The sequence below is a fragment of the Microcebus murinus genome, chromosome X, assembly GCF_040939455.1.
Source record: "Microcebus murinus isolate Inina chromosome X, M.murinus_Inina_mat1.0, whole genome shotgun sequence".
Lineage (NCBI taxonomy): Eukaryota > Metazoa > Chordata > Mammalia > Primates > Cheirogaleidae > Microcebus > Microcebus murinus.
In genome coordinates this window covers 69,524,629-69,546,411 of record NC_134136.1, presented here as the reverse complement: position 1 = coordinate 69,546,411, position 21,783 = coordinate 69,524,629, and positions in this window count along the sequence as shown.

Here is a 21,783-nt window from a genome sequence, read left to right as displayed (position 1 = left end):
TGGGACTTGGTGATTGCCTCTTCATAATGAATCTGCCAGGTGTTCATTGAGCTTCTTGTACTTGGACGTCTAAATCTCTAGTAAGACCAGGGAAGTTTTCCTCAATTATTCCCTCATATAGCTTTTCCAACCCTTGTGTATTTTCTTTTTTCATCCTCATGGATGGCTATGATTGTTATATTTGGGTGTTTTACATAATCCCATATTTCTTGCATGTTTTTTTCATTCCTATTAATTCTCTGTTCTTTATTTTTAATGACTGAGTTAATTCAAAAGAATTGTCTTTAAGCTCTAAGATTATTTCTTCTTCTTGATCTGGTCTATTCTCAAAAATTTCCACTGTGTTTTCCATATCCTTAAACGAAATTTTCATTTCCAGAGTTCTATTTTTTTAATGTGTCAATCTCTTTAGTTAATTTTTTATCAAATTCCTGAATTATTTTTCTGGTTTCTTTGAGTTGGTTTTCCATTTTCTCTTGGATTTCATTGAGCTCCCTTACAATACATATTTCAAATTCTTCATCTGTCATTTCGATATTTTTATTTTAGTTGTTATTCATTATTAGAGAGCTGGTGCTCCCTTTTGCCAGTATCCTTTCACTCTGATTTTTCATACTTCTGGAGTTCTTTGGTTGATTTCTTCTCATCGGAGCACTGTTACTTCTTATTATTGGATTTTCTTTTGTTTAAATGGGGCTTTTTACCCTCCCTTCACTCATATGAGTGTTTTTTAGTATGTTTTGTGAGAAGCTTTGACTTTGCTTGTGGTTGTTTTGATGATGATTTATGTTCTGGATAGATGCTTTGGTTATAGAGATTCATAGTGTGGGTATTTTCTCAGTTTCTAGTTTCTTATAGGCTGTAGCATTGGTGAGCTGTGTGAGTGAGGAGATTCCCTATCTTTGATGAGGGAGGAGGAGGCCTTTGATATCCTTTCTCTTTCCTGAGCCCTGTGATCTTTTTAATCATGTGAATTGTATTGGCATGCCCAGTTCAATCTCTGAGAGACTAAATGGTGATTTTGGGTGAGAATCAACCAAACCCCACATGGTTGAGTAAGTAAATGTTGTAAAGGGCATGCAAATTTACCACCCTGTCAGTAGATGGCACTTGCTGAAGGAACAAGCTGAAATGATGTTCCTTTGACCAGCTCTAGTCCCTCAGGAGAAACACTCAAACTTGCCAGGTGGTGTGTGGGTCCCTGGAACCTTCAGGTGAATCCTTATTTTCTGCCACAGTAAAGGCAGGTAGGAGTAAGGCTGAGCAGAACTGGGTTGGGTGAGCCCTCAGGGTCCACAAAAGCTCATAAGGTAGTTGTTTTTGCAGGAGTCAAACATCTGATCCCAGCTTCTGGGTAAAGCCACCAGGGAGAGGATGAATTGGCACCACATAACCAGAAAGTCTGCTTATGGAGACAGGGTCTTCTAAGATTAACAATCTAGCTGTCACACATTTTTAGTTTTCAAAATCAATTTGTAAAATTAAAAAAAAAAAAGAATTCACACTGTGATTTTGATTAGGACAAAATTCAATGTATAGATTAATTTAATGACATTGACAGTTTTACAATATGAACTCTTATTAATCAAGGACAAGTTTTGTTTTCCCATTTATTTAAGTATGGTTTGTGTCCTTCAGAAGTGTTTCAAGGTTTTCTATGAAACTGTCCTGTGCATTTCCTATAAAGTTAATTCCTAGTTATTTTGTCTTCTTGTTGATTTTGTAAATGATATAGTATGTCATTCTGTTTTTGATTATTGTGTGTAGATAGGACATCTATTTATGTATATTAATTTTATAATTGGACCCATGCTGAAATTATTTCTAATGGCTTTTATGTTGATTATTTTGAGTTTTTAGCAGCAACATCATGATATTCAAATAATGCTAATGCTGATATTGTCTCATCATTTCTAATATTTTTGTTATTTCATTGTCTTATATAATTACAGTATCTGGTTCTTTCAGAACAATGTTAAATGACAGTGGTGATAGGAAAAACAATAATAATAATCACAGCATTTTTGGGAGAATGTGTCTTATGCAAGACGCTATTCTTAGTGCTTTTCTGGATTAGTTTACTTAATATTCAGAATGACTTTATAAGAATTCTAACTAGACAATTTGACTACAGGGACTGTCCTATTTACTGCAATACAATATTACATCTCTTTGTAATTAATGAAAACAGTGCCTCTAATTTAGAATCTCAAAATGCAATTCATAGACCACTGCATCAATACCACCTGGAGTCTTAATAAAATGCAAACTCCAAGGTCTCTCCTCCAAGCATACACTCTCAAATTTTAAGGGCATTGCCTAAATTCTTCATTTCACCAAGATCCTCAGATGATTCTTATAGACATTTAGCTTTGAGAATCATTATTCTGGTTCTGATTTGAGTTACACAGTTTTTAAAAATTATTATTTCTCTAACAATGTGTCCATCAATCACAATTTGATTAAGAATTTATAAAACAAAAGTTTTATAAATTTTATTAAATGCTTGATTTGTCATTTGTCTTCTCAGACTTACTCGAAGTAAATTATGTGAATAAATTTCCTAATATTAAGACTTCACATTGAATTTGAAGTTAACACCACTTGAACACAATAGTATTATTTTAAAATGAAGCTGGGTTCTGTTTGCCAATATTTTCTTTCAATTTTTTTTCTTTATCTTTGGTTTCCTATAATTTGATTATGATATGATTAGTTGTGGTGGGGAAGGGTTTATTTATTTTTATTTTGTTTTGTGATGTTCTCTTAGATTAATCTGTAGTTTCGTGCCTGTCATTAATTTTGTAAAGTTCTCATATCCATTTTTACTTCAAATATTTATTCTGCTCCATTCATTGTCTATTATATTTCTGCTATTTCAATTATGTATACATTATACTTTCAGAATTACCCCATAGTTCTTGGATGTTGTGTTCTATTTATTTTATTCTGTTTTTTTTTTCTTTTTGTATTTCAGTTCGGCAAGTTTCCATTAATCTATCTTCACTCGTTGATTTTTCTTCCAGTGACCACATCAAGTCTACTGATAAACTCTTCAAGGGTATTCCCCATTTTTGTTGAAGTGATTTGATTTCTAACTTTTCTTTTTTTATTCTTAGAGTTTCTACTTTTGCTTGTATTACCCATCTGTTTTTCCATGTTCTCCTCTTTTTCCATTATTAGCCTTAATATATTAGCCATCATTATTTTAAATTTACTTTCGGATACTAACAAAATCTATGTCATATCTTTCTCTGATGATTGTCACTTCAGACTCCTTTGTGCATGTGGGGAGCTGTTTTCTTTTTCACATGCATTATAATTTTTGGTTCAACATCTGACCTGATATATTGAATAAGAAGGACTGAAGTAAATAGCTTAAAAGCATGAAATTTTATGTTTATCTCTCTAGGTGTTAGCTTCTATTTAATGTTTGCTGTAGTTGTAGGTGTCAGAGGCCTCAAATTTATCTAGCATACTTTTTTAGCTTTCCTCTTGACTTTTGGTTGTCCTAAATACTCCTCCTCAGAGAGCATTGATGTTTTTCAGCTCTTTCAGCTATAATAAACTGTTACTATACTGAAACCCTGAAACCCTGAAGATGTGATGATAAGATGTGGAGGAGAGAAAAATTCCCTAATCTTCTGATTATACCCTGGCCTTTCAGCCCACCTATGTTTCTGGGCTGTGAACTTCACAAGTATTGCTCCAGGGTTATAGATTTTTGCTCTCCCTCTTTTCCTTCTCCATTTCCTGGTTGCAGCATTTCCATCTACTGCTTATAAGAAGAAAGACTCATTCTTTGTTTGCCTTTCCTGCAAGGTCTCAGCTAGCACCCCTATCAGAAGGCTGATGAAGGTTTTGATCCACTGGGATGAGATTCTATATTACATTATGTCAGACTAGGGGACTAAATTGACAGTAAAGAAGGTGCGGGAACATCCCAATGATAATAGGATCTACTGGTTATATTATACTCTGCACCACCCACAGGCTACAAAGCTGATAGAGTATCAGAAAAGCCTTCTGAAGGCCTACCTTTATTTTATCTTTAGATATAATATTCTGTGAGGTTGAGGTACTGTCCTTCAGGGAACACTTTCTGTATTACATTTAAATTATCTGGTTCATTTAATTTTTCTATGGGATAGAAAACCTCATGAGTCTGGATTCTAAGGTGTGAAAGCAATACAGATCCCTCATACCATTTCTCTGAATGACATCCTAGGGTACTTTGTACTTCCTTTCCCTTCAGTTCTGGAATCTCCTGAGTTACATATCCTAGTCCCAAGTGAAAACATTTATGTCAGGGGACAGAAAAAGAGTCTCGTTGAACTCCAAACTGTCATGACTTCCTAGGTACTTTAAATTATTTTAATCCAGGGACCAGCAAATAAAAAGAAGCGACACTGTCCTGGCAGGTATAACTGACCCTGATCATCATGATTTGGGAATAATATTACACAATAGATAAGAAAGAATACATGTAGAACCCAGATGATTTAGTTGGGCATCCCATAATACTTCATTACTCAATTTTGACAATGACTGATCACGTATAGTGGCCCTGGTCTGAGAATCAATGGTGACTTAAGGGCTTAGGTCTAACAGAAATGAGGTTCTGTGTCATGACACTAAGTAAATCAGATGGGATAACTGAGTATAAGAGGGTTGTAAAATTAATAGTGGCAGAAAGAGAGAGATTGGGTATTGATTGACACCCCACAACTAATTGCAGTGGCAGAGGCTATAATTTATCCTACTATTCTCCCTTTTCTAAACTTCTTTTCAGGAGAATTATTCCCCAGAAACTTGGGAGAGTTATTCTCCAAAAATATATGGAGAAGTGGATCTGAAAAAAATATAAATATGCTGTGGTAGAAATAGGGATGTGCTATCCTGATTCACCTTCAAGAAAGGAATTGCTGCCCAGATTTTTGAAGTATGGTCAGTAGACAGTCATTACTAGTAACCATATTTAGAATTTGGCTAAGTTACTGAAACTACCTTCTTCTCCCAAGGTCACACACTTCCCAAGGAAGACTGTATCTTATAACTAAGGAAGATGGGAAAGAGAGCACCAGCCATTCTGGCCCAATGCAGGGTACTTCCAGTAGACAGTATTTAATCAAGAGCTTCCAAATGGTTGGCTGATAATTTATCAGGCCTGCATCACAGTTTAACTTCTTCATCCTCCCAGTGCTGTTTCCTCTACATTTATTACATAAGTATTGATCCCTAATTAACAATCTTGTACCCTAGTGTCTGAGTATCTGCTCCCAGAGAACCTAAACTGTGAATTCAGTAAACTTTTAAAATAACAGCTGTTTTTTCAAGCTAACACATTGATACAAAATCTCTGGTGGTGATGAAAAACATTTGGGAATAGTTACTTCCCAGAAGACAAAAGTTTAGTAAGTCTAGCTCTCTCTATGCAATATCAAAAGAATAATAGAGGGTTTTCAGGGTGTTCCACAGGTGAGAACCTAGAATATTTTCTCCAATTTGCATCAAATTGGAAGTAACAGTATAGTTCCCCTACAGGTGGCATTGACTCAGAAAAATTAGGAAATAAGAAGGGATAATTTCCACTCCAAGTGCTGAGATGGCCCACTCGGCTCAGTTGACTGGGCCCATCAAGCATCATGGTATGCAAAGTCTTCATTCCATCTTCACCCAGAAAGCTTCCTTGGTCCTCGCTTGTTAGAGTTAACACCACCTCATTGTCACCACCCTTTCTCCTTGAGTACTCCAGACCTTGTAAATATTTGACATCCTTTAAGGTTGATATAATAGGCTAGGCTTTTCTTATTGCTTGGAATATCCAATAAAGAGTTAAGAGCAAGGGAAGATCATCCATATAAGTTCAGATGGCCATCTTCAGAAACTCAGCTAAAAAGTCTCCAGTTATATAATAAATGCCATAACTCTTATAGTAGAGTATATAAGCGTTCAAAGATGAGCTCATGGAGATATGTACCATTCTATCATTTTAGAAAGCTGAAAGTGTCATTTCTAAATAGATCAGTAACCCTAAAACTATCATAGCTCCATAAATATTTATTCATTAAGAGGGTGAAAATGGAATTTAAAAGTAATATTTTCACAATAGATAATGGCTAAATGACAATACACTAAAATAATCTAATAAGTCACTATTGAACCATCTTTTTAGTGTGAGGATATTAGAACAGTATAAAAAATTGGATAGCCACATTCAGAAGACTGAAACATGTTCCCCACCTCTCACCTCTTGGAAAAATCAACTTACAATATATATAGACTTAAACCTAAGTCCTGAAACCATAAGAATTTTAGAAGAACACGTTGGAAAAACTCATATACATTCCCCTAGGCAAAGAATTTGTGAAGATGATCCCAAAAGCAAACACAGTAAGAGAAATAAATAAATAAATAAATAAATAAATAAATAAATAAATGGGACCTGATCAAATTAAAAAGCTTCTGCATAGCCAAGGAAACTATAATTACAGCGAACAGAGAAACTACAGAAGGGGAGAAAATATTTACATGCAACACATCCATTGAAGGGCTGATAACTAGATTCTGTATAGAATTCAGGTCATGAACAGAAACTTTTCAAAAGAAGATGATGTTCAACAAAGATATTTAAAAAATGCTCAACAGCTCTAATCATCAGGAAAATGCAAATCAAAACCACAATGAGATTTCATTTATCTCCAGTGAGAATGGCCTTTATTAAAACATCCCAAAACAATAAATGTTGGCATAGATCAGGAGAGATAGGAACACTTCAACACTGCTGGTGGGACTGCAAACTACTACAACTTCTGTGGAAAGCTAAATGGAGATACCTCGAAAAACTATAAGTAGAACTACCATTTGACCCAGCAATCCCATTACTGGGCATCTACCCAAAAGAACAAAAGACATTCTATAAAAAAGAAATCTACACCAGAATGTTTATAGCAGCACAATTTACAATTGCAAAGACATGGAAACAACCCAAGTATCCATCAATCCATGAGTGGATTAATAAATGTAATATATATATATACACACCATGGAGTTATATTCAGCTATAAGAAACAATGGTGATCTAGCACCTCTTGCATTATCCTGGGTAGAGCTGGAGCATATTCTACTAAGTGAAGTATCACACAAATTCCTCTACATGAAACATTATTTATATCACTAATTCTTTCATCCATTTGGGATTCTACCAATTTGGGTCTTTTTTAATTGACAAAAATTGTATATATTTATAGGGTACAAAATGATGATTTGATATATGTATAAATTGTGAAATGGCTAAATAAAAGTAATTAACATATGCATTACCTTACATACTTATTTTTTGTGATAAGAACACTTAAAATCTACTCTCTAGGCAATTTTTTATTATTCAGTATATTTTCTTAACTTAGATCTTATTTCCTTCAGGAAGCCATTTCTCATCTCCAATGTCCAGGTTATAGTGTTCTTCTTGGGCACCCATAACATCCTTTACCTCTTCCATTTTAGTTTTCACACTATATCATCTTTATTTTACAAATAAGATATTAGAAATTAACATATGTTAGGTAAATTCCTTGAACTGAAAAAACTAGTAAGGGACTGAGGCAGAATTTAGACTGAAATCTGGCTCCAAAGCACCATATTAAACTGCTTTTCTTCAATCCTTCAAAATACCACTATGGGTGCCAAAAAGTTGTTCGAAATAATTTGAATAATTTTAGAAATGTTTTTCAGTGCAAAATGACCATGGAAATTATATATGGGACTCAGGGTAATTAATTGTTGTTGTTTTTTTTTAAAATACCAAAGAACCATCAGTATGATCTTTTATCAATCCTTAGTGGCCCTAGACTCTAAGCCTCAGAATTATAGGAATAGTAAGTAGAAGATAAATAGCACAGGTGTTAGATGTGTCAGACCTAAGGTCCAGATACACTGCCAGGTAGGGATAACTAAAACCGCTTTTACTGTGAGTAGTTACTGTCATTTGCTATTTTGCTTTAATGAGATTATTAGCCATTACAGATAGAAATATGTCTCTTGAGCAACCATACTGGAGGTAGCATTTCCTTTTTGTTCCTGTCCTTGTTTCCTGGTTCTTATCACTACAAATCAGTAAATTCAAACCCATCTTGTGACCAATGCAAAAGGACATATATGCTGTGCATAATTGCAATATGAGCATATTTATGCATATTTCATGGACTGGAGGGAAATCCCTAAAGAAAACCAGATCATGAGGGAGGACAATTGGATCACTGAGATTAAATTTATCACAAAATTTGAAAGGAGCCTCTAAAGTAGTTTACATTCAGTAGAAAGGCGTGGATGAAAGATGTTGACTACTCTACATTTCTTTCTCTGTGCAATGTCATACTTTTTGGTAACAGGTTGAGATAGGAAAAGCAATTCAAGTAACAGTCTGCTATAATTGCTCACAACCTAAGATAACTCACCAAGGCACCCTATAAAATGAGTACTGTTAGCTCCCAGTGCAAATTTCCTTCTTTTCAGTAATGACAACAAGGACAGGTAGGACATCTTGAATTGAGCTATATTTCATGCTATAGTTTGGATATTTGACCTCTCCAAACTCATGTTGAAATTTGACCCCCAATGGTGGGAGTGGGGACTAATGATAAGTGTTTGGGTCATAGGGGCAGATCCCTTTCAAATGACTTGGTGCTGTTTTCATGGTAATTAATAAGTTCCTACTCATATTTCCCTGGAGAACTGCTACTTGAAAAGAGCCTAGCACCACCTATTCCTGCTCTCTATTGCTTCCTGTTTTCACCATGTGATGGGATCTGTTTAGCCTTCTGCCATGAGTGGAAGCAGCTTGGGGCCATTATCAGTCACAGACGATAACACCATGATTTTGCTTTTTATATAGCATACAGAACTATAATCCAAATAAACCTCTTTTCTTTATAAATTATTCATCCTCAGGTATTCCTTTATAGCAACACAAATGAACTAAGATACTTGTTTTATTTATACTTTCTGTGACAATAACAATAATAATAATAAAAAAACAGGTAGATACCATGCCCAGAATTCTCTGGATACGTGTTTATAAAACTGTAGTATTATATGAGTGACCTGGATTTCTTGTCAAAATGCAGATTCTAAGAATATAGGCCTGGAGTGAGGACTGAGACTGTATTTCTAACAAGCTCCCAGAATGCTGGTGCTGCTGGTCCAGTGACTGCAGGGTGAAAGTAGTTGAGGCAGGCCTTTGAGGAGTTTAGCTACTTTTTCCCACGAAGCCAGGTCCCTAAGATAGGGGTCGCCACAGAGGATAAAGAAATTGATAGGCAACAGAGAGAAATAAAAGAATACACAGAGACTAAGGTATAGTTTATAGTATATATAGTGTATATATATATATATAGCATACAGAACTATACATATATATGTAGTATATATATTATATATAATATATATAATCAGCTAAAACACAGCAGGAGGTTCCTAAGGGACTGGCAGATCCCCACAACCGCCAACAAAATGGTTAGATTTATACAGGTTTTTATAATCACAGACATCAATTATCAGTCATCAGGGTAAAATATTTCCATATCAGGGAATACAGTTGCTAGGGGATACAGGTAGTGGGTTAGAGTCAAAAGTCATCTCAAGGAGCCTCTAATCTATATAGGCGAACAAACAGATACAAAGTCTTTAGGGGCTAGTTTCTAAGTTCTAAGAAGTAGTTGTCAATTAACAAAGGTAAAACAAAAGAGGTATAGTGACTCAATATATCTTTGATTAGTTATGGTGAACTTAAAGGTAGACATACAGGAGAGAGCAGGAAGCCAATCTCTAATAAAACAGGTTGTTTATAACCACCGGAGCACTTTTCTGGGCAAAGTGCACTCATTGTCTCCAGCTCCCATCCTGTGGGCCATATTCACCTTGTCTTGTCTTTCAAGACACAGGGAAGCTCACGGGTTTTGAAATACCAGGAAGCCTTCCTGGAAAACATCCCCACTGGGGATTTAAAGCTCTCCCATGATAGCAGCCTCTAATAAGTGAACCACTGAGTCTACACATTCCTTCAGGGAAAAACCCTGCAAACTCTTGTTTCTGTCTTTAACATAGTAATATTGGGTTATACAATAAAATAATGGTCTTATGAGCCACATGTCATTAATTCCTTAATGATATTTTCCCAACAAGGGACCACACTTTGAGTGACTAGGATCAAGAGACCCTGGCTCAGTGTGTAACTTTTATTTATTATCCAAAACTTGTCATAAATGATTTAGAGCTATTCTCTCTTTTCTAGCACTCTTGAAAATCACGCTCATTTTCTCTTAAAGCTTAAGTTTACAAATGCATATATAATATATATAATTCATAAATACAAACACATACACACAAATGAGGTAAATAGTAATTCTCAACAGAATTATATATACGTGTACGCACCATCAAATTGGTATTAACTGATCAACACTTAAGTGCACATATAGTAATAACATTCATCAGGTGTCAGGTGGAAGGGGGAGGAGGAGATGGGTATACATACACCTAATGGGTGCGGTGCGCACTGTCTGTAGGGGGTGGGGGATGGAAATGCTTGAAGCTCTGACTCGGGCAGGACAAAGGCAATATATATAACCTAAAAATTTGTACCTCCATAATATGCTATTTTTTTAAACTAAAAACTTAAATAGAATGGCATCATCATGAGTATTGTGTTCTCAAACCAGGGAAATATGGGGATGATACCATCAAAGATTATTACTGTCTGAGTCCTCTACTTCATTCAGTAAAATTCTAGATCTTGGTTTGCCTCATTATTTTATTTATTTATTTATTTATTTATTTATTTATTTATTTATTTATTTATGAGGCTGAGTCTCACTCTGTTTCCCAGGCAAGAGTGCCATGGCATCAGCCTCACTCACAGCAACCTCAAACTACTGGGCTCAAGCGATCCTCCTGCCTCAGCCTCCCAGGTAGCTGGGACTTCAGACACCATTCCGAGCTAATTTTTTTTTCTATGTATTTTTAGTTGGTCAATTAATTTCTATTTTTAGTAGAGCCGGGGTCTCGCTCTTGCTCAGGTTTGTTTCCGACTCCTGACCTTGAGTGATCCACCGCCTCGGCCTCCCAGAGCCACCGCACCCAGTCAGTTGCCTCATTATTTTGATCACAAAAATTTGCATTCTCAAATCATCAGGGAAATGCAAATAAAAACCACAATGAGATATCACTTATCTCCAGTAAGAATGGCCTTTATCAAAAAGTCCCCAAACAATAAATGTTGTTGTGGATGCAGAGAGATAGTAAAAGTCCTACACTGCTGGTGGGATTGCAAACTAGTTCAAGCTCTGTGGAAAGCAATATGGAGATATTTTAAAGCGATACAAGCAGATCTACCATTTGATCTAGCAAGTCCACTATTGGGCATCTACCCAAAAGGTCAAATGACACTCTACAAAAAAGACACCTGCACTCGAATGTTTATAGCAGCACAATTCACAACTGCATAGTTGTGGAAACAACCCAAGTGCCCATCAATTCATGAGTGGATTAATAAAATGTGGTATATGTACACCATGGAGTACTATCCAGCTTTAAGAAACAATTGTGATATAGCACCTCTTGTATTTTCCTGGAGACAGCTGGAAGCCATTCTACTAAGTGAAGTATCTCAAGAATGAAAAAACAAGCACCACACGTACTCATCAGCAAATTGGTATTAACAGATCAACACCTAAGTGGACATATAGGAATAACATTTATCTGCTGTCAGGCAGGTGGGAGGGGGGAGGATGAGTATATACAAACATAATGAGTGAGATGTGCAATGTTTGGGGGATGGTCATGCTTGAAGCTCTGACTCGAGGGGGGGGCATGGGCAATATACATATCCTTAACATTTGTACACCCATAATATGCTGAAATAAAAAAAAGATAACATCTTTAAAAAATGTAAGCATTCTGTATCCTCCTTATTCCACCCCTTTATCTGTGTATTCATTTATCTAAAAGATCAAGGCAAATTCTTGTAATTCCACCAATTTAACACATTTTATTTGTGCTAATGTAATACATAAAATATTTCTGAGTGATACTTCACTTCGTATGTATAATTACATAATTACATCCTTCCATCACCTTTAACCAAATACATTCTATGTACTTATTATTTTAATTAGTATATTGCACTCCTCCAATATAATATCTTTCACTTTAATAAGAAAGTATAATATTACACACCTGAAAGAGTATGAAGTATACTTGAATCATTCCTAAACTGATACCTTTGGGTTAATTATGTGTTTTGGAAAGAAGAGAATGTTTCTGTTTATCTATTGATGCATAACAAACCAACCCAAATATCACTGCTATAAAAGCAAATTAATCCTTGTCTTTGATAGTTATGTGGGTTAATAAGTGCAGCTGGGTGATTCTCACTGGGACTTCTCATATGGTTGCTTCTTTATTTTCATGTTTGGTACTTGGACTGGGAGGGTTGCAACAGCTGGATGCTGCTTAGATGTAACTTTCTCCACAATGCTAATCCATATGACTAGCATGGACTACCTCACAGAATGGTCATCTCAGGAAGTCAGACATTTTACATGACTGCTGGCTTCTCCCACAGTAAGAGTTCCAAAAAATCAAACAGAAGCTTCAGAGTTACCTATGATTTACTCTCAGAAGTTACATAATATAACGTCTACCATATTTTATCTGTCAAAATAGTCACAGGCTAATGCAAATTCAAGAAGGTGGAGGAATAGACTCAATTTTTTAATTGAGGAAAGGCTTATACATATAGAGTATGGAGGAATTGATAGCAATCATCTTTGAGGGAAACTACAAGAGCACTGTGGCAAAAATAAAAGATGTATGTCATAATTTTCCCAATGAACATTTTTTTCTTTTTATTTCAGGATATTATGGGGGTTCTACCATTTGGTTATATGTTATGACTTTGCCTCACTGAAGCCAGGATTAGAGGCTTCCCTTCCCCCATGAAATGCTTACCGTGTCCATTAATTGTGAGTTTACCCACCCCCACCTCCAACCCTCAATGAATATTACTACCATGTGAGCACCTTAGTGGTGATCATCTGTTAGTGTCAAGTTGATGGCGAGTACATGTAGTGCTTATTCTTCTATTCTTGTGATACTTCACTTTGGAGGATAGGCTGAAGCTCTACCCAGGATAATATAAGAGGTGCTAGATCACCATTTTTTTTTTTTTTGTAATTGAGCAGAACTCCATGGTATATAGATACCATATTTTACTAATCCACTCATGCATTGGAAGACACTTGGATTGTTTCCACATCCTTGCAATAGTGAATTGTGCTGTCATAAACATTCAAGTGCAGATGCCTTTAATATAGAATGCATTTTGTTCCTTTGGGTAGATGCCTAATAGTGCTATTGCTGGATCAAATGTCATTTCTATGTTTAGCTCTTTGAGGTATCTCCAAATTAATTTCCACAGGGGTTGTTCTAACTTGCAGTCCAACCAACAGTGTAAGAGTGTTCCAATCTCTCCACAACCACGCCAGCATTTGTTATTTTGGGACTTTTTCCTAAAGGCCATTCTCACTGGAGTTAGGTGATATCTCACTGTGGTTTTGATTTGCATTTTCCTGATGATTAGAGATATTTATTATTTTTTTATGTGTTTGCAGGTCATTTGTCTCTCTTCATTTGAAAAATTTCTGTTCATGTCCTTTGCCCATTTATTGATGGGTTGTTTGATTTTTTCGTGTTGATTTTCCTAAGTTCTGTATCAATTCTTGTTATAAGCCCTTTGTTGCATGTGTAGAAAGCAAATATTTTCTCCCATTCTGTGGGTTGTCTATTTGCTCTAATGATGGTTTTCTTGGTTGTGCAGAAACTTTTTAATTTGATCAAGTCCCATTTGTTTATTTTTGTTGCCGCTCTGATTGCTTTGGCGGTCTTCTTCATAAATTCTTTCCCTAGACTGTTGTCTCAAAGAGTCTTCCCAATATTTTCTTCTAGGATTCTTAAGGTTTCATGCCTTAGGTTTAAGTCTGTTATCCATCGTGAATTGATTTTTGTAAGAGCTGAGAGGTGGGGATCCAGTTTCAATCTTATGCATGTAGTTATCCAATTTTCCCAGCACCATTTATTGAAAAGATATTATTTTCCTCAGTGTATATTTTTGTCTTCTTTGTCAAAGATTAGATGACAATATGTATATGGCTTCATTTTTGGGTTCTTAGCCATGTTCCAAAGTCCTATGTCTCTGTTCTTGTGCCAATACATGATGTTTTGGTTACTATAGACTTTTAGTGCACCTTGAAGTCTGGTAGACTGATACATCCCAGTTTTTTCATTTTACTTAAGATTGCTTTGGCTATATGAGGTCTTCTCTGGTTCCATACAAAGTGTAGAATTATTTTTTCTAGATCTGTAAAGACTGATGATGGTAATTTGATATGGATTGCATTAATTCTGTAGATCACTTTGGGGAGTATGGACATTTTAACAATGTTGATTCTGCCAAACCATGAGTAAGATAGATTTTTTTTTCCATCTGTTTACATCTTCTACAATTTCTTTTCTTAGTGTTTGTAGTTCTCCCTGTATATGTCTCTCATCTCTTTTCTTTCCTTTATGTATTTATTTATTTTTTATTTCAGCATAATATGGGGTACAAATGTTAAGGTTACATATATTGCCCTTGCCTCCCCTCCCCCCTCGAGTCAAACCTTCAAGTGTGTCCATCCCCTTGACAATGCACATCAAACTTATAATATATATATATATATATATATATATATATATATATATATATACACATCCCCTCCTCTCCTCTCCCACCTGCCCAACATCTGATAAGTGTTTTTTTTTTAAAACATTTTGGTTAGGTTTTATACTTTGCCTTTCCCTAGCAAGGGTTAGAAGTATGCCCTTCCCCTCCACACTGTTTTCCACATCCCTCAGATGTGGGTCTACTCCCCTAACCCCCGGATCTCTGGTGAACACTACCATCCTTTGAGCACCATATTGATAAATGCTCAGTACCAATTTGATGGCAAGTACATGTGGAGCCCATTTTTCTGATCTTGTGTCACCTCACTTTGAATCATGGACTTAAGCTCAATTCAGGATAATATAAGCAGTGCTAGCTCACTGTTGTTTCTTAGAATTGAGTAATATTCCATTGTAAACATATACCAAATTTTAATAATCCAGTCATGAATTGATGGGCACTTGAGTTGTTTCCATGTCCTTGCAATAGTGAATTGTGCTGCCATCTCACCTCTTTTGTTAAATACATTCCTAGATATTGTAAATGGTGATGCATTTTTTATTTGATTTCCGGCTTGACTGTTATTGGATTGTATGAATGTCTCTGATTTGTGTGCATTGATTTTGTATCCTAATAAACTTCTCTAGGGGAATTTCCACAATATGTTAAGGTTGGAGATGAGAGAATGATTACTAGATTCCTTAGCAAAAGATCTGGATAGGAAAGGAAAAACATTTCTCTAATGGACAAAAAGAGATGTAAACATATAAGATAGGAGGTAGAGAGGGATGATGTTCCAATATAATACCAGAGGTCACAATATTTTGTCAGCATCAACACAGAATAAGTGAAATGGTATCCATGGTAGTAGTCATTACCCTTTACTGATAATGGAACCAGGTTCTGGAAGTAAATGAGTTGTTCAAGTTTACAGTGAGTGACAGAATGCTGAATTTGAGCTCATGATCTTTTCTATTTTTTTCTAATCCAGTTCTCTTTGAACTACATGAGAACTTTCTCTGTTCAACTGAGATGTTACCACACTTAAGTAATAAAAAAGGAAGTCAAAAGACAATCATAGGATCTTGGTATTTTGGATAATTAATTTCTCTTCTTTGTTTCATATTATTTTTTAAGCTCTGTATCTTTGCTTATCATTCATGGTTTTCTCACCTAGCAAACATAGAAACTTGATATTGATTTAAAATATATATCCATGCATAAAAAGCCACAATTAATTCACTCAATTCAAGCCTATAGTGGCATAAGGACTGCAAAATTATTTGTTCTTGGAGAATAAAAAGGAACAAATCAGTAGAAAAATGCCTCATTGCTATTACTACTAGTAGTAATCCATTATTGAAGAGTTATTACTACTTTTTAAGGACTTTATTAATTTTTTAATCATCAGAACAATTATGTAAAATAGAATCTGTCCTATTTCGGCCCATTAAATGGATCTGAGTGTCCTAGGAATTTAGGTGTGTGATACTTGCCTTATGTATGCCCAGTCACCAGCCACAATTTCTGACTTCAGTATTCACTTACACAATCTAAATTTTGCCATTATCTCTGTAGATCTTCAATCTTTTTGCTTTTAAACTCCAGTTATCTACATCAACATTAGACCATCTATATTTTAAGAACCTTACTTCTTTGGCTTATTAAGCTTGGCTTGTCACTCTTGACCTTCAAACTTGCTTGCTTACTCTGTTTTGACTCATGAACAGTTCTGATTGAAAAATTCTCCCACCAATAGCTCTAGCCTTGATAAATCCATACCAGCTGAATTATTCCATCATCTGTCTGAATAGAGAAGGAGAAGAATTTAAGCAGATATTGTTACTGTCTTACAACTAACAAAATTAAGGCACAGTAAGATTAAGTAAAAGTTTAAATGGTCCATAGCCTCTGTATACTGTCATTAAGATTTGATTCCTAGACTATCATTCTTTCTGTTTCTCCAAGCAGCCCCACTTAATAAAGTCTAAAATAGGACTTATTAGATATTATGATTTTGTGGGACTTATGGAAGAAAATACAGGAAGTTAACAGTAGAAGGAATTCAGAACTGGACTGATGATAAAACCAAGAGAAAAAAAGAAGCCCTACTAGAATTCTGGGCCCTAGAAAAATTTAGAAATCCAGTCTTGTTTAAGGACACCCAGCTAACATGTGCTAGGATAAGGTTCCCAACCCCATTATGCCTGCCTCCAAAGCTTGTGTTCTTTATACTACACCAGGATGATGAAAAGTGATCACACCTCAGCCAAATAGAACTGGAGTTCAAAGTAAAATTCCAAATCCCAATGGGAAAATGGACTAGCCCAGAGGCAGAAGACCAATAAATATAAATGACCATTTGCCACATGTTATACTAGATTATCTTTTGGAATCTCAACAGTATTCCCAATCCTTTTCATGCTCTTTCCTGTACTTTGGGAGTTGGAAGACTGGAAACCACATTTTACAGATTCTCTTGCCAGAAGGGTTCTAATTTAGAGTCTACTAATCTAACTTTGTGTAAACTATAGAAAGTTAAAAAGAAAGAGAAGCCACAATTCTCTTCCATCAGAGGCAGAAATACATGGGGAAATGGAAAGTGCGAAGTTTTTAGTGGTTTCAGCAAAAGTTCCTGCAAATCACCCACTTTGGTGTTGCAGGCAGCTGAGATTACCAGGGACTGCTATTCTGGATTTCCTGATATCCTGAAAGTCAACAGTTGTCCTCCCTGGCCTTCACCCCATAAAAAAGAGAGAGAGAGAGAGAGAGAGAGAGAGAGAGAGAGAGAGAGAGCGAGAAAACTCTACTAAAAGTTTTGTATGCATCTAATTCCTGGCATTAAACCCCTTCCTCGTATAATACATAAAGTGTTTTGGGTTTTCCTGGCTAAATTCTTGCTGATATGAGGACTCTGCTGGGCATACGCTAAGAGTTTTCTACATTTTATCCCTTTTAATCATCCCATTAAGACTATGACATAGGAGTTATTATTTCCATCTGAGAGATAAAGAAACTGAAGCTCAAAATGCAAAGTCACTGAACAAATAGTTTCCTGAGCCTGGACTCACATATTGACCTCATACTCTTTACTGGTATCCAATACTGTGTCTGAGACTAATGTTATGAATGTGAGCAACACAAGAGAAATTATGGGAGCTATGTAAGAATGTTCACATTGTGTTAATTCTTCTCAAGAACAGAGGGCAAATGCTGTCATAATTATCTTAGGGGCATTTAAAAATTTTACTTATTAAAATTTCACCCCAACCTCTTCAACAAGGGCATATCAGAATTCCCCTGCTGGGTGTTGATGATGAGGAGTCATTAAGGATAAGAGAATTTTGAATAAACTTTTTTATTTCAGTGTTCTCCAGAAAGTCCTGATATAAAATTCTGGCTGAAAACCAAAACTGTAGATTCATTAAGGAGTTAGTTTATGCTAGATACAATGATTCTAGTCACTCTTTCCATTTTACTCCCCACCTCTGCTACCCAGTATAATGACAACTCAAAATGAAATATGTGCCATGTGCAAATCCAGTTCAGGCATTGGAGAAGGTTAAATTTTTAAGAGAATCAGTGACCTGAAGTGAGAAAGGCTGATGGCAAAGGTTTCTCTCACAAATTTTCAATAAATGTTGTTGACATCTTACTTATTCTTGGAATACTGTCTGAAAAGTTATGCTTTTGTCTTCTTCCCAGTGAGCATCAATAAAGTCTATCAGTGAACTAACTGTCATTACAGCATTGCAGTTCAGCAGAATGAGCGTAGAAATTAAAGTTACATTTTCTTCGATTGAAAATGAGGCCCAGAACTTTAATAAAATACTCCTCAGATACTTTCCAGAGATGCAATCTTAATGTGTCAAGTAACTCTTCAAATAGAGTCACTGTCTGTGTTACCAGAGTCTGAGCTATACAGAAACGTTTACCTTTGCAACCTATCTTCATTTTTGTTTCTGCAAGTTTTCTGACTCCCTATTAGCAACCTGCTTTGTATTCACAAAGCTCTATCTCCCTTCATATAGTAGCCTGTTAGGGAACATTAGAGAATTAGGAAAGAATCACACTTTGGATTCCTAATTCTGCTTTTATACATTGCCTAAGACAATAACATTTCCTCTTATCTGTAAATAATTTTTGTTGATTCATACATTCAACAAATATTTTATCAAATATTTATTGAGTCTATAGTATTTGGCAGGTAGGTATTAAAATTTGAGAACAAAACACCCAGCCAAATATATCTAGCCCTCATGATGCTTTATGTACTGTACACAATGGAAAAAGTTGAAGTGGGAGAGGAAGTGACCTGAAATTCAGCTGATTTAAATAAAAAGAAAAAAAATAGTTCCAATCTAATAAATAAGTCTATATTTAGCCTGCCTAAACATATAAATTCATTTCAAAAGTTTTAATTAAGAATATTTATACAGTATTTATTATGTGCATAGTATTATACTAGATGTGGGCATAAAACATATTAGTAAGCCTCAGTCTTTGCTCTCAAATTGGTTAGCCTGGGGTGAGAAACAGTTAGATAAAGTAAAATAAGTGGCAATGCACACTCTGAAACATGATGTATCCACTCCACCAGAAAGGTCAGGGACAGCATTTGATTTGGGTCTTTGAAGGATGAGTTGTTTTGCAAGGCTGAAAAGGAGGGGAGTGCATTCCTGCAGAAGGTAGAGCCTATCAAAGTGACTGAGGTAGGCTCTAGAAATGGTGCTTTCCGGGCGGTGGGTCTCAATCATAGCAGAAATACCCGAGGCCTTATTCCAAATTAAAACAGCATTGGAATTTGGGGAGCTAACCTAATGAAGCTTGACTAAAGGACAACAAGCAGAATGACTGTATTGCTAATGATAAAGAAGCTGCTCCTGCTGGAGTGCTCCCCATCCTCAATCTTGGAAGTGAGAGGTAAATACTATCACTTTGGTGACCGTCCAAAAATTCTTTAATTCGATCACTAATCTTTTTTCTGCATCAGCCTAAAACCTAAACTGTTAGAGACTCTTCCTTTAACAATTTCTCTATTGAGCTCATTACCAAAATTCCTACTACATTTCCTTCATGATGATATTTGTATATTTCCTCCATGCATAAGACACTTACCATGATTGTTCTTTGATAATAACTCTGTTCTTTGATTCCTTTCTGACAGGGAGTTTTCAGTCTTTTTTATCTGCTTGTTCTCACTGAGTATTGAGAAAACTGGAGATTCCTTGTAGCCAAGGAACTCTGTAAAATGGCTTGATTTTTCCCCTGCTATTAAGCACCTATTTGTTAATTAGGTTTTCAAACATGGTGTAAATAACAGTGGACTTTAATACAAATCTGAGTTCAAATATCAGCCCTGTCCACTGCTTAACTATGCAACTTTGTGCCAATGAATACCTTAAATTCTTTGAGCTTCAGTTTCTATCTTCATGTAAAAGAGTTAATACCTACTTGATAAGGTTATTGTGAGGACTGACATCAACTAACATGGGTTACGGTACAATTTCATGTTAATTGAATTTGATTCCTAATCCTTTTTTTTTTTTAATGGTTAAAATGGTAAATTTTTTTTATTTTATTTTTTTTTTATTTCGGCATATTATGGGGGTACAGATTTTAAGGTTTCAATAAATGCCCATTTCCCCCCTCCCCCCAAAAGTCTGAGTCTCCATCATGACCATCCCCTAGATGGTGCACATCTCAATCATTATGTATGTATATACCCGCCCCCCTCCCCCCTCCCACCTCCCCAATACCCTATTATTGTAGTACCTATGTGTCCACTTAGGTGCTACTCAGTTAATACCAGTTTGCTGGAGAATATATCTGGTGCTTGTTTTTCCATTCTTGGGATACTTCACTTAGTAGTATGGGTTCCAGCTCTAACCAGGAAAATATAAGATGTGCTATATCACCATTGTTTCTTAGAGCTGAATAGTACTCCATGGTATACATATACCACATTTTATTAATCCATTCTTGGATTGATGGGCACTTGGGCTGTTTCCACAGCCTTGCAATTATGAATTGTGCTGCTATAAACATTCGAGTGCAGGTGTCTTTTTTGTAGAGTGTCACTGGATCATTTGGGTAGATGCCCAGCAATGGGATTGCTGGATCAAATGGTAGATTCACTTGTATCGCTTTAAGGTATCTCCATATTGCTTTCCACAGAGGTTGAACTAGTTTGTAGTCGCACCAGCAGTGTAGGAGTGTTCCTCTCTCTATGCATCCACGCCAGCATTTATTGTTTGGAGATTTTTTGATAAAGGCCATTCTCACTGGGGTTAAGTGATATCTCATTGTGGTTTTGATTTGCATTTCCCTGATGATTAGAGATGTTGAGCATTTCTTCATATGTTTGTTGGCCATTCTTCTGTCTTCTTTAGAAAAATTTCTGTTCAAGTCCTTTGCCCACTTTTTAATGGGGTTATTTGATTTTTTCTTCCTGATTTTCGTGAGTTCTAAGTATATTCTAGTTATCAGTCCCTTATCGGATGCATAGGATGCAAAAATTTTCTCCCATTCTGTAGGTTGTCTGTTTACTTTCATGACTGTTTCTTTGGCTGTGCAGAAGCTTTGTAGTTTGATCATGTCCCATTTATTTATTTTTGTTGCTGCTGTGATTGCCTTTGGGGACTTCTTCATAAACTCTTTGCCCAGGCCGATGTCTAGGAGAGTGTTTCCAACTTTTTCCTCTAGAGTTCTAATAGTTTCATATCTTAGGTTTAAGTCTGTTATCCAGCGTGAGTTGGTTTTTGTGAGAGGTGAAAGGTGTAGGTCCTGTTTTAGCCTTCTACAGGTGGCTATCCAGTTTTCCCAGCACCATTTATTGAAGAGGGATTCTTTTCCCCAGCGTATGTTTTTGTCTGCTTTGTCAAAGATGAGATGGCTATATGAGGATGGTTTTATATCCGGATTCTCACATCTGTTCCACTGGTCAATATTCCTGTTTTTGTGCCAATACCATATTGTTTTAATTACTACAGCTTTGTAGTATAGTTTGATATCTGGCATAT